Source organism: Rhincodon typus, chromosome 23, assembly GCF_021869965.1.
Source record: "Rhincodon typus isolate 14 chromosome 23, sRhiTyp1.1, whole genome shotgun sequence".
NCBI classification, from domain to species: Eukaryota; Metazoa; Chordata; class Chondrichthyes; order Orectolobiformes; family Rhincodontidae; genus Rhincodon; species Rhincodon typus.
The window spans coordinates 18,530,948-18,543,260 of NC_063354.1; the positions used below are offsets into that span (position 1 = coordinate 18,530,948).

At 39.0% G+C, this 12,313-nt stretch overlaps 1 long non-coding RNA gene across 2 annotated transcripts; it reads left to right on the forward strand.

Moving 5' to 3' along the window:
- Window positions 1-7,683: 7,683 nt before the first annotated feature.
- LOC109910946 lies at window positions 7,684-11,723 on the forward strand. Of its 2 annotated transcripts, none has more exons than XR_007264564.1 (2): window positions 7,684-9,513; window positions 11,424-11,723. It is a non-coding gene; the product is annotated as an uncharacterized LOC109910946 (long non-coding RNA). The 2 variants fall into 2 exon arrangements; XR_002257946.2 differs by having other exon boundaries at window positions 7,684-8,639.
- Window positions 11,724-12,313: the final 590 nt, after the last annotated feature.

The following is a 12,313-nucleotide window of genomic DNA, read 5'->3' on the forward strand; positions in this document are numbered from 1 at the left end:
TGGCATTAGCAAGACAATCTATCTGTGAGGAAGCATGACACGGTAGGAGATCAATGATCATTGGAGAAAACATTTTGAAGAACTCCTTAACTAAGACTCTGTCTTCAACTCAAAAATCCTCAACTCCTTCCCTCAATATCCTCCCTGGCTCCAATCCTTCTCCTGCTCTGGTCCAGGAGAAGGTTAAGAAGGCTATTCAATGGCTAAAAAAAAAATCCCCTAAAATTCATGATTTCACTAATAGCTTCATTTGCAGTCAGGCTAAGCAATTCTCCATCTTGTTTTCAAATCACTCCGTGGCCCTGTACCATGCTATCTCTGTAAACTCGTACAACTCTCTCATTTGACTATGGTCCTCCAATTCTGGCTTTTGAGCATCCCCAGTTTTGATTGCCCCACCTTTGGCGACCATGGCTCCAATGGCAAAGGCAGTAAGTCCTGGAATTCCCTCCTTAAACACTTTGTGCCTGACTACATCACATTATATAACTTGGTGTTAAATTTGTTTGATAATACTTGGGACATTTTATTATTTTAAGGTACTATATAAATAAATGCCATTCAACATGGAACCATAGAACCTTCACATGTGGATATTTATATATGGGAAAAATATTTGCAATAAAAACAGAGCGAAATTTATAAAGTGGGGAAAAGAATTGGAAATTTTAGAAAAAAAGCTACAACAAACATTTGGAACATGCTGCATTTGCGGTGAAAGCTTGCAAATATCTCAATACAATAACACAGAAAATATGTGGAAAGTTTAAAGTAAAGCATATTCAATTCTAAACAAAAACGGTTAACATGGCAAGGCCATTTGGCCCATTTGCATTCTTTGAGACTGAATCAATTAACTTCTTTGGTGCTGCAAATGATTACCATTTGTTTTACCTCTGTTCTCAATGAAGTTGGAAGTCTTTAAAATACATGTGTGATTTCAAATCTATGAATTTCCACAATTAAAAGAGTGACATCATCAGATAGGCTACTTTCATTCCCTCACTTCCATAATAATATACATGCGATATCTAGAACACTGAGTAGGAAACCATACAATATGATTGGATTTCTGCCTGCAAGTTTGACTTGGTCCCTTGCGAAATAATAAAAACTACTACCTGAACTTCATGCTTTTCTAAAAAAAAATGCAAGAAGCAATTGCTTTCATAAACTCAAGTTTTTATATTGAAAAGATTAACTTTGTTACAGGATAATGACAGAACAGTTTTTAAGAAAAAGTCAAATGAATAAACTTTTTAAAAGTACAAAACAGTGTTTGTTTATTTTGCCTATTATGCTAGACAAGTAATGCTGTCCTCTTCTTTAATGACTATTTTTGACAACTCATATCACCTAATTTAGTAGAGATTTCTTTTCTCTCATTGAAATGCAGAAAAACTGAAACTTACATGATGTGTTAATACTTTCTCAAATGTCAATACTTTCTCTACTAAATATTAGTACTATCCTTTTTGCTCCCTGTTAAGGAAACCTGCAAACTAAATACACCTTCCGGCCAAAAGTTCTAAATTCAAGGTTTGGACAATCAACGTTACCTATTTCAAAAAAAAATTGAAGTTACCCTTATCCCGTAAGAGTTAGTTCCTGTTCTGGAAAGAAATGTTACATTTCAAAATTTCAGCCAGTTCAGAAAGGTGGAACATATTTGCAATACTTTCAGTTCATTAACATTGAAAATATTCTCAATTTTAAACAGTGACTCCCTGTTTTCAGACTTCATTTGAACCCCTGTTGAGCTACATAAGGAGAACTTGTATATGTACTGCTACTACAAAAAAATGCTTTGAGGAAATTTTCAAATTTAAGAAATATCCTATGATTCCCTATAGTTTTCCTAAACAAAGATGCTGATAATGGGCATGACTGAAATCACTCTATTGAGAAAGCAACCAACAATTAGCTAATTGAAGAAATGTTTTAATACAAGTTTCTAAATTTCAAGAGCACAGAAAATACTTCCTTTTCAGAAAATATTCACTGGTCGGTTCCATCTCATCACAAATGCAATTACAGCAATTGAAATAATGGTGAGTAAATATTTTATAAATGCATCCAACTCATGTAACTTCTGGAATGAACCACTTTTAAGTTTAATTTTGTAAAAAAAAACTCACAGTTCCTTCAATGACATGGAACAGTATATAATTATCTTCACACTGATCACAGGACACATTTTCACTATTTATGAAACATAAGATTTAAACAGCATGATCAAGAACTGTTGCTAATTTGCAAAAAAATTTGTCCTAACTTAGGAAAATAATTTTGTTTCCTCAAAATGATTAAGCGATTATCTTTCACAAATTAGCTATTTGAAACGCAAATCAGAAAAGCAGTACAATACAACTGCTGATAACAGTTATAATATAGGAACATTTATTCATTTATAATTTTAATAAAGCCATCTAAGTACAGGTAATGATTGAACCAGTGCAGATTTTGTTAGTTTGGGCCCTGTGGAGTCACAGTTGTATTGCAGAGTTATTGGAGTATCAGATTGGCTGATTCATTGTGCTGGTTGAGTTGCATGTTTACATCACTTCACAAAATGACTTCTTTGTTTGTGTGGCTCAATGTTTTTTTTCCCATTGAAGAGTCAATCCCTTTTCTGCCCTGGCATATCTGAGCTCTTGGATGAATAATAACTCTCCCAAAGTAAATTTAAAGGAGCTGTTCTTTTGATCTTCTGACTGGGAGAGAGGATGAGCCCAAGTAAGACAGTTACCATTTAATTGTGTGAATGGCTTTACCTCATTGTGTGTACATGAATTCCTTATATCATTTTATATAAGTAAGAAATGGTGATAAAATATTGATGAGAGAAACAAATGGCTCTGAGTTGAATGTTTAATTTCAATGCATAACAGGCAGCTTTCATTACCTCTTGGTTCAAGTCATCATATTTTGGTCCTTTTGGGTTAATCCCATTCCTTAAAAGCAAATGCTAAATACAATAAGACTGAAAATGGGCCCACAGCAACACATTCATAGCAGTGCCATAGGTCAGACTGCACTATTGGATATTGTTTCTGCCAGTTGTGAAAACACAATTATCCATTTGTTGGACATCTTGTACATATAACTGTTCAGCAAATATACGCCTTTGGAATAAAGCAAACTGTGTTGAAAGCACGTAAAATGATGCTTGAAAATGTGTTGGTCAGTCCTTCTCATTTATGCATCAGTACAAAGGATTAGTGCTTTTCATTACATTATTAGGCAACAATAATTAACAATTCATTCACATTAGACAGACCCTGTGTTAAATTAAAACCAGGACTGACAAAGATCCAGGTAAGTCCAAAATGTTACATGTTAATGGAATTGCTGCCTGACTAAAATTATTTTAATCCATTGCTCAATAATTAGCTAAGTGTGGTTCTAGAGTTGGCCATGTTCAAATTTTCTCATCCTGTCACACAAATGAGGAAATACACAGCCAGTATTGCCACACATATGTATCTTTAAGCCATTTCCCCCCTTTATTCTTTCATGGAACTTGAACATCACTAGCAAACCCATCACTTGGTGCCCATTCCTAAATGTCATTGAATGGAGCGGTTGGCAAGGAAATTAAATGTCAACAATTTTACTATACGGCCAGAGACACATATAGGCCAGACCCATTCAGATTTCCTTCTCTCTTGGGTTTTGGTGGACCAGATGGTTTGCAACAATCAAGAATGGTTTTCTGCTCATCATTATGGAGACCAGCTTTTAATTCCAGGATTGTTACCAAAAATTAAATTCCATCAGCTCCCATTTGAACACAAGTGTCTTCCCCTCACTCCCACCCTCCGGTTAGTATGGGCTTCTGGATTACTTGTTCAGTGAGATTAGCACTATGCTACAACCTCTCTAGTGCGCAATGGCACAGTGAGTAAAACTGTAAGCGTTCAATGCTGGAATATGGATTCACAGCAGGTTCAAACTGAATTTAACAAATGTTGCTCTATTTGCATTATATGTGAGATCAATCAGGCAGCTCAGATCTGCCTAAGCATATAGCTACATGACAAAACTGCCCATTCAATTGGCAAAAAAAAACTTCAAATGGGTGATATAGAAATTTGAAAGATCAAAGGTTGGCTTTTTAAATAAAAACTCAGATCTCTCAAGTCTTCCAGAATTTGGCTGATACCTTTATAAACCAAAAAACTGGTTGAAGACTTATTTAAAACCCTTATCCAATAATTTTATTTAAATTGGAACTCAGCAATGTATCAAAGTTACCACACTGTCTGGCTCACTGAGATATTCCATTTTCCCTGAAGGAAAATCATTTGACCATGCCCCAACCCCATTTTGCTTTACAAACTTATTGACATAATTTCAGTGATAATCTTAGTTTGTTGGTAGATTACTTGCCTCTGACCTGGAAGGTTATGGGTTCAAAGCACACTCTAAAGACTTGTGTGTATAATGTGGGCTGACATTTCAGTGCAACGTTGAGGGAGCAGTACTTCATTGTCAAAGGGTCAAATCTTGGATCAGATGTTAAACGAAGATTGCATCTGACCTCTCAGGTGGGCATAAAAGGTCCAATGATACTAGTTAAAGACAGTAGGTTGGTTCTACTGGCAAATAGTAATCCCTCAACTAGCATCACTAATAAAATTATTTGATCATCATTCTCACTGTTGTTTGTGGAAACTTGATGTAAAACAATTGGCTACCATGTTTGCTGTATTGGAGCAGCAGCTACACTTTAGACATATTTTGTTTTTTAAATTTGTTTTGAATATGTGCTAGCAGTCATTGCTGATCTCTAATTGCCCAGAGGGCAGTTAAGTGCCAATGTCGTCACTGACCCGGAGTCACATATAAGTCAGTCCATGTAAGGATGGCACATTTCTTTCCCTAGTGGGTTTTTAATGACAATTAACAGTGGTTACACAGTCACCATTAGACTAACTATTTTGTCGAATTTAAATTTCACCATCTGCTGTGGTAGGATATGAGCCCATATAACCTTAACCTGAGTTGGGGGGAGGGGGTGACTTACTGTTCTGGATTACTAGTCCAGTTGCACTACCTCTTCATCACCATCTCACCATTTCGTTAGCTGTGACACACTATGGGATATCTTGAGATAATGAAAAGTGGTCTTTAAATGAAAATTCTTTCTCTTTACTTTACAAGGATAGATACTGACATTGCACAATATTGTTAAATGGGCGACAGTGAACTAGTACCCAGCATTACAACTCTTGTTATTTTTATTTCCAATTGGTCAAAGGACTATTGTCTTTTACACCACCGGGAAAGGTTGAGATCTGCACCACCGTCAGAATATCCCAGATGTAGGCTAAATTCCTCCCAATCATGATGCATTGCTTTGGAATATCATTCCTTATATTTCCCTTTTTACCTTCTTTTTTATTTTTGGAATTACTCTATGCGACTTGAATTGGATGAATAGTATTTTTAAAACGCCTTCAGAAAAGATGACTTTACTCTTGAACGTTATAAACATTTGCAAAAAGAAATCTGCTACACGAAGCATATGCCAAATTTAAAAGCTATGTTAGTTCAAGAATTGATGTTTCCAACTTTATAATAGTGAGTAATCTTCCAAGTAATTAATTCACATACGGTTGATGTCCTGTGTTCATAAAAGACGTTTAACAGTTAGTGTTCTGTTCATTTAGAGAACAGCTTTGATACATCTTGAACATTGTATTATATTTTGATATTGGATGTAGGGATGTGCAAATCCTCCTTTGATTTCGGTTCTGTTTCCTTCGTCTTAACTTTTTTTTGCCTCTCCCTTCTTTCTAGTCTCATCCAAGGTATACATCTCTGACAAAAAAAACAGCCAGGTGGCTCATCTCTTCCTGGACTCGTGCTCGTAATAATCTGCAACCAACCAGAAGGAAGTATGGTAGCAGGTATTTTCACCTCACCCCACACAAATTCTGCCTGAGAAATGTTTCCGCCCAGTTCTTGAGTGGGAGTCGGTGACTCCTTTATAATCGATCAGTTTCCTTCAGGTTAGGCTGCTCAACTGGTAGAAATAGGTGGGACATACATGATACATATTTCACCCTTTTGCACGGGAAAAACTATTTGCATCACTTAGCACTGTCCGGCAGGAAGCAGGCAGCTGGACTGTGAGCCATTTGTAGGCTCACCCGGTTATTACATCGTGAGGGTGATGGAAGTCTGGAGGGTAATCGAGGTGCCTCCTCCCCCAGCCTGGATTCCGAGTAAAATATAACAAGGAACTGTGGGTGCTGAAGCTATGAAACAAACAAAAACAGAAAATAAGTTTCTCCAGCAATTTCTGTTTACGTTTCTAGCTTTCCAGTCCCTGGCCGCCCCTTTTTCAGTTGAAAATTATCCCCCAGACTTTAATCAGAGAGAAACTCTGAATCAAGTGTTCCGACAGCAGTGGCACCGTCGAGCTATGTTGAAAACGAGAACAGGCATATATGGGCAAAACAAACAAGAGGAGACTACCGGTCAACATTGAGTCAGAGATAGTAGGAACTGCAGATGCTGGAGAATCCGAGACAACAAGGTGCTGAGCTGGATGAACATAGCAGGCCAAGCAGCATCATGATGCTGCTTGGCCTGCTGTGTTCATCCAGCTCTGCACCTTGTTGTACCGGTCAACATTGATTTTTTGGATGGGGTGTGTGGCTTTTAAACGGGTATGTCTCAGCAGCGTGTCAACCTTTTTATCAGTATCTGGCGTGGTCCAGTCCATAATGTTACTGGGAATGGAGTTTGAAGGTGGTATAAAGTTGGGCGTGAGCTGGAATTAACGTCAACACAAATGTCATCAGTCACAAGAAAGTCCCAGCAGCCCCTTAATCAAGGTGTAGAGCTGGATGAACACAGCAGGCCAAGCAGCATCATAGGAGCAGGAAAGCTTGACGTTTCGGGCCTAGACCCTTCATCAGAAATGGGGGAGGGGAAGGGGGTTCTGAAATAAATAGGGAGAGAGGGGGAGGCGGATAGAAGATAGTTCCTACTATCTCTGATACAATTTTAGCCCCTGAATCAGTCAGATTTCTTTTTCCTTACAGATACTGACTGTCCTACTGTGAATTAGCCGTATTCTTCAATTTTATTTCGATTTCCCAGCATTTGCCTATTTTTTTGTTCAGCGGATTCGTCCCTCTCGGATTCTGTCAAAATCCAATAAATACCCCGTAAATCTCCTGACGTTGACAGATATATTATTAATCAAAGTTGTTTGTTGCTAATTTGTGAAACCCTAAAAGCCTCGATTCCCTCCTTAATCTGTACAATTGCTTATATTACAACTGGAACGTCTTCCCGGATCACATCATCATTTTAAAGTAAACCGGCAATAAATAGCCGCTGTCTAGAAGACAGGGCAAATATAATGAGGCCCAGACGTTCCTCTCCAGGTTGGTTTGTAATGGCAGAAGGACACACGTTCGCCCGAAACCGGAACAAAGGCATCTTAAGAGTTAATGGGATCGCTGTATGGAGGGACTGGAGGAAAAGCAGAGCGCATACTGTAATTGGATGCGTGAAGCTTTGGTCACGGGTGTGTATGGGGAGGTTGAGGGGGAGGAGGTTGAACCACGTTTCAAACAAGGGAAGCGGATCTGATTTAAACGAGAGCAACTCCGCCGCCGAGATTGGGCTAAAGCGCCTCTCTCTCTCTGTGTGTCAGTGGAGTGAGTGGCAGAGCCAGCCCAGGAGCAGCTGATTGGGCAGTGAGCCTGGAATAGGCCGGCCCTGCAGTAACCACATCCATTGAATGGCTACTCCAGTGACTCCTCTCCGCCCTTCAGAACTTCTTCGATTTCCAGCCTCTCCCGCCACAACCTCTTCTCTGTGTCTCCCCCTACCCCCACTCTCTCTCTCTCACGCACATACACAGAACCCTGATGGGTAATAAACAGCAGCCAGAGGCTGGATGCAATCTGGAAATTACAAGGTTGTTGGGGGGTGGGGGGAATCCCTGTGGCCGGCAGAGCTTTCTGAAATATTAACATTTTCAGGAGGCACGGAGTATGGGCTAATCTATGTGACGTACGTGCAGCAACCTTTGGCCCCCCCTTTTTTAAAAACAATTCTCCCCCCTCACCAAGTTATAACTTTATTTATGAGGGCAGTTGTGGTGGGCTGCTGGCTGCAATTTTCACAAAGTGATTGAAGTCTTTTCTCGTCCGGGGTAGGGAGCATCAAGTTCACCACAACATGGAAACTCCACGTGTTCGCCAGAACTCTGCAAAATGCGTTCTGGTGAAGTGTGGGATTACGTCTGAACATCACCCAGTTCCAAAAAGAAAACTATCCTCACCGGAAAGGAGATTGCTGAAGGACAAAGTTTAAAGGAGAAAAGAAGAGGAGCCGTTGCTCGGATTTGAACGGAAAAAAAATAAGATGGCTTTTTTTTCTTATTTTCTAAACGTGCAAATAGACGGAAGGCAGCTGGAAGGTGGTGGCCCAAGACTGGGAGGATTCTGCAAAAGCTGGAGGAGAAGGAACGAGTGGGTTGAAGAATCGTGAAAATAAGTCGGACGTGCTGTGAATTGAATGTTGATTTTTAAAAAAGGAACCACTCGAGGTGAAAATGTGACTATGGTGAAATGCGGTTAAAATCCGGCAAAAAAGTGAGAAAATGGAAGGTAACACTCCTCCATTGTCCTTCTTCCAAAACCGCAGCAGCTACCTTGTTGATAAAGGCGCTAGAGCCGAGTTCACTGGGCACGCCGCCTCACTAACACCGCTTCTGCTTTAGAACAAAAGAGCACATGGCATTACAAGGAGAGGCACAGAGACCTCGTTTAATCAAACCATCAAAACCTTGTTTATTTTTGACGCAGTGCATTATTCATGTTAAAATAACGTAGTTAATTAAGACAGGGTGGAGGAAATCAACTTTAAAACTTGGGGATATATGAGAAAGTAGTTTGTTCGCTCTCTGGATGACGAGACGGGTAACTTTGAAGTGAAATCGGATCTATTGATGTAATACTTCAAACCGAAAAGGTTGCTAGATTCCTCTGCCTTTATAGCGCCGTTTACAATTGTTAAAGGGCTATAAAATATAAAATCCCTACATTAATCGGTACTGATACTATCTTCGGGGTTTTATTCTGCGCCCGCCATGTGTTTGGAACCGTGTAAAAACATGTCTAACACAAACATTATAATGAAGCTCCATGTCTGTGATAATGCCTGTATAATTTATTTGGGAAACGTGTTTTCTCCCTACGGTGATTCATAGTACATAGAGATCATTCATAGGGCGTTGAGATATCTTTCTGCTCCGTTTGAATGCTGAGTTGGTCTTCCAATGGTTTTAACGTTGCAATTCTACCCGGTTTGTAGCACATATTGTGGGACTGCAAGTACGGAGGGATATTCTTTCTTTTGAGTTGGTTTTGACTATTTCGTACGAATTTAAATTCCCAGCAAAACAAATTTAACTGGAGCATCGTGGATCAGAAGGAGAACTCTCTCTGGAGTTACGAGCACGTTCCAAATACACATTTTAAAGTAATAACATTTCAGTAAATCTTAAACGTTAAAGTTTATATTTTATCGCGTTCTGTGCCATAGCTCAAACATGACTTGCGTAATATAATTGGAAACATTTGCCGATTTGAGTTTTCACTGAATTGAAAGTCGTTCAAACCTTTGATTTTTTTTTTCATCGAGTTTTCCAGTCAAATGTCTCGTTTCCGATCAATTGATATTTGGATTACAATTTGCAAAGGAAACTGCAATAAAATCCCAATTGGCAAGTGTAATCATGTTAAAAAATGGAGCATCAGGTAGATAAAATAATGCTGTATTCATTTAATGTTCAGGATTTTAAATTCGCGTTGTTAAAATGATACACTAAAGATTATGAACACTAGCAACGCCAAGTCAAACCTTGATTTTTGCAGTTGCCGAGTTTAATTTTTTAGATTTCGACTGAAGATGACCGAGTCTTGACAAAATCGATTGAGTAAAAGGTTAGTTAGTTTCAGGGTGTTAAAGAGCTTTCGATTCTCTCAAACAATCCGTATTAAAGTTTTATTTCACTGCTTGAAATCCAGAACTGGTGTCCTGGCTCACATGGCGAACTTGTGTATTTAGAAATTTCAGAAGTGCTCACAGCCGTATATTCTGTTACAACAGTTTAGAAATGTAGCAAGAGGTTACATTTTAATATATTTTAAAATGTCTTCTGAGCATTATCAAAAGTTGTGGCTCGTGTCTTTTAAAGATAAATGCAGCCATTTTGGTTGCTGTTGGTCTTGATTGTGTTCTATTCTGCTCTCAAACGCCCCTTTGTACACAACCTTATTTTCTAATAGGTTTTGTTACAAGATCTACTAAAATTGGCGTTAAGGCTTTTTAAACGTCTGCTTTATGTGAGGGGCGGTCAGATTGCGCCTTTATTTTTTTTAAACTGTTCGGAATGCAATCCACTTGGGCGAATTATACCACACGCTTTTTGACACCAGATGGACTGATGAATGGCGGCGTAATTTAAAATCAAAACTGCAATTCGATTGAGCCTTTCTTTAAAAAAAAGCAAATGATGAATATGCTTGCTTGAGCCGTTTAGTGCAAAGTGTGCGCCCAGCATTGAGAACACAAACCCACCCATTAACTTTTCATATAAAAACAAGAGCTATTTTTAAGCTCCTTTTCATGGAACTTCTGGCATATTAGGAAGCGCGTGTGACACTACCTCCTGAGAGGAAGCACAGTGTTGGGGCTATTTGAGCCGGCAGGAGGAATCGCAACATTGCGAACGATTAATGGTTATCAGTATGGGGTTTAATATTCTGCTCCGCGTTCATTTTGACCTGGCAGCTCAAACCTATTATCTTGAATGTGTATGTCCCAGCATTTAAGGATTTAGATCTGCGATTGTAGCGAATATCTCAGCGCAGGCAACCTGAATAGTTAATTAACTAAAGTTGAACGGAATATATCAAACCACCTCTTTAGTTCAGACTGAGAAACAGATTCTGGGCCTTACATTTTTTGGTGTTGTCAAGAGGCGCTGAATTCCAAGTAAGCCTGTTCTGCTTGGAATCGGTTTTGATATTATTCCCCATGTCAGGGCTCATGGATGGAACTTGGCCGATGGTGAAAGATTTTGGGACGTAGTGTTTTAAACCACAACGGGAGAAAGCCTTTGACTTTTTTTTAAGCATGTCTCAACACGAAAGAGGTGGATGGGTTTGTCTGAAACTTTATGCACGCAGCAGGCACATTGTTTTTTCAGGCCGTCACACATTGGGTGTATGTGACATTCTTCGCACCAATTCCACCCCCCACCCCCCCAACCCCCGGCTTTGAAACACCGGCGATTTCGAGCCAAAGCGAGAAACAAAAACCCATTCTAAATAGTGCCGCTTCTCTCCTTCATTCATCCAGTTCTGACAATTTCTTTTATGATTTAGGAAGCCCAGACCTGACCACGGGATGAATTGCGGGCAAAGGCTCACCAGGCTACATAAAAGATGGAGAACTTCTGTAACTGCCCTTAAACACGTACAAACCACTATTAAATCCGGAGGTTGTTCACTGTTAGCTACACCGCGTTCACACGGTTTAAAACAAGAATGGAGACTGTCTTGACAATATGCGGACTCGTACACGTTGCTGCAGGAATCTTGTCTTCACCCTGATTACTGTATATCTAATTTGTTATTGCTGTTAATGTATAGTTATGACTGATAATATACATATATATATACTTTTTAAAAAGCAAGGTCTTTTTATCTTTATTTTTGCAAGTTAACTTTGGGTGGAAAACACGTTTTGAAAAGGCCTAAGATTAATGACAAAGCTGACACTGCACACAACAAAACCAACATTTTTATTTCCTTTTCAACGAATGTTCAACCAAACTTTTCCCAGGCCAGAAGACGGCCGGTATATTCCCAAAACGCTGAGTTTTCAAAAAAAAACACAGGATGTTATTGGGGACTTTGTAGGAATCACACCAATTCAGAACATATCACCTTTACATGTCCCATCCACAGCGATGAAACTAGATTTAACAGCAACGTTCGTTTTAGCTTTTTTTTTTAAGAAAAGGTTTCCTTGGTACAGATGTGTTTGGATTTCTGTTTGCTATTTGTACAAATGGTTTATTTTATAGAATGCAAATTTAAAGGAGTGATGAGCTCAATTTCTGTGGTTGACATTTTATCTAATTCTGAAAACCACAAATGGCCATGATTTTCTGCCCCTGCCTTAGGACGGTTAAAGAGCCTGTTTACATTGCAAAGCTGAAAGGCTCCAAAATTAAAAGGTCAATTGAAATTATTTTTCATTGTTCATCAGT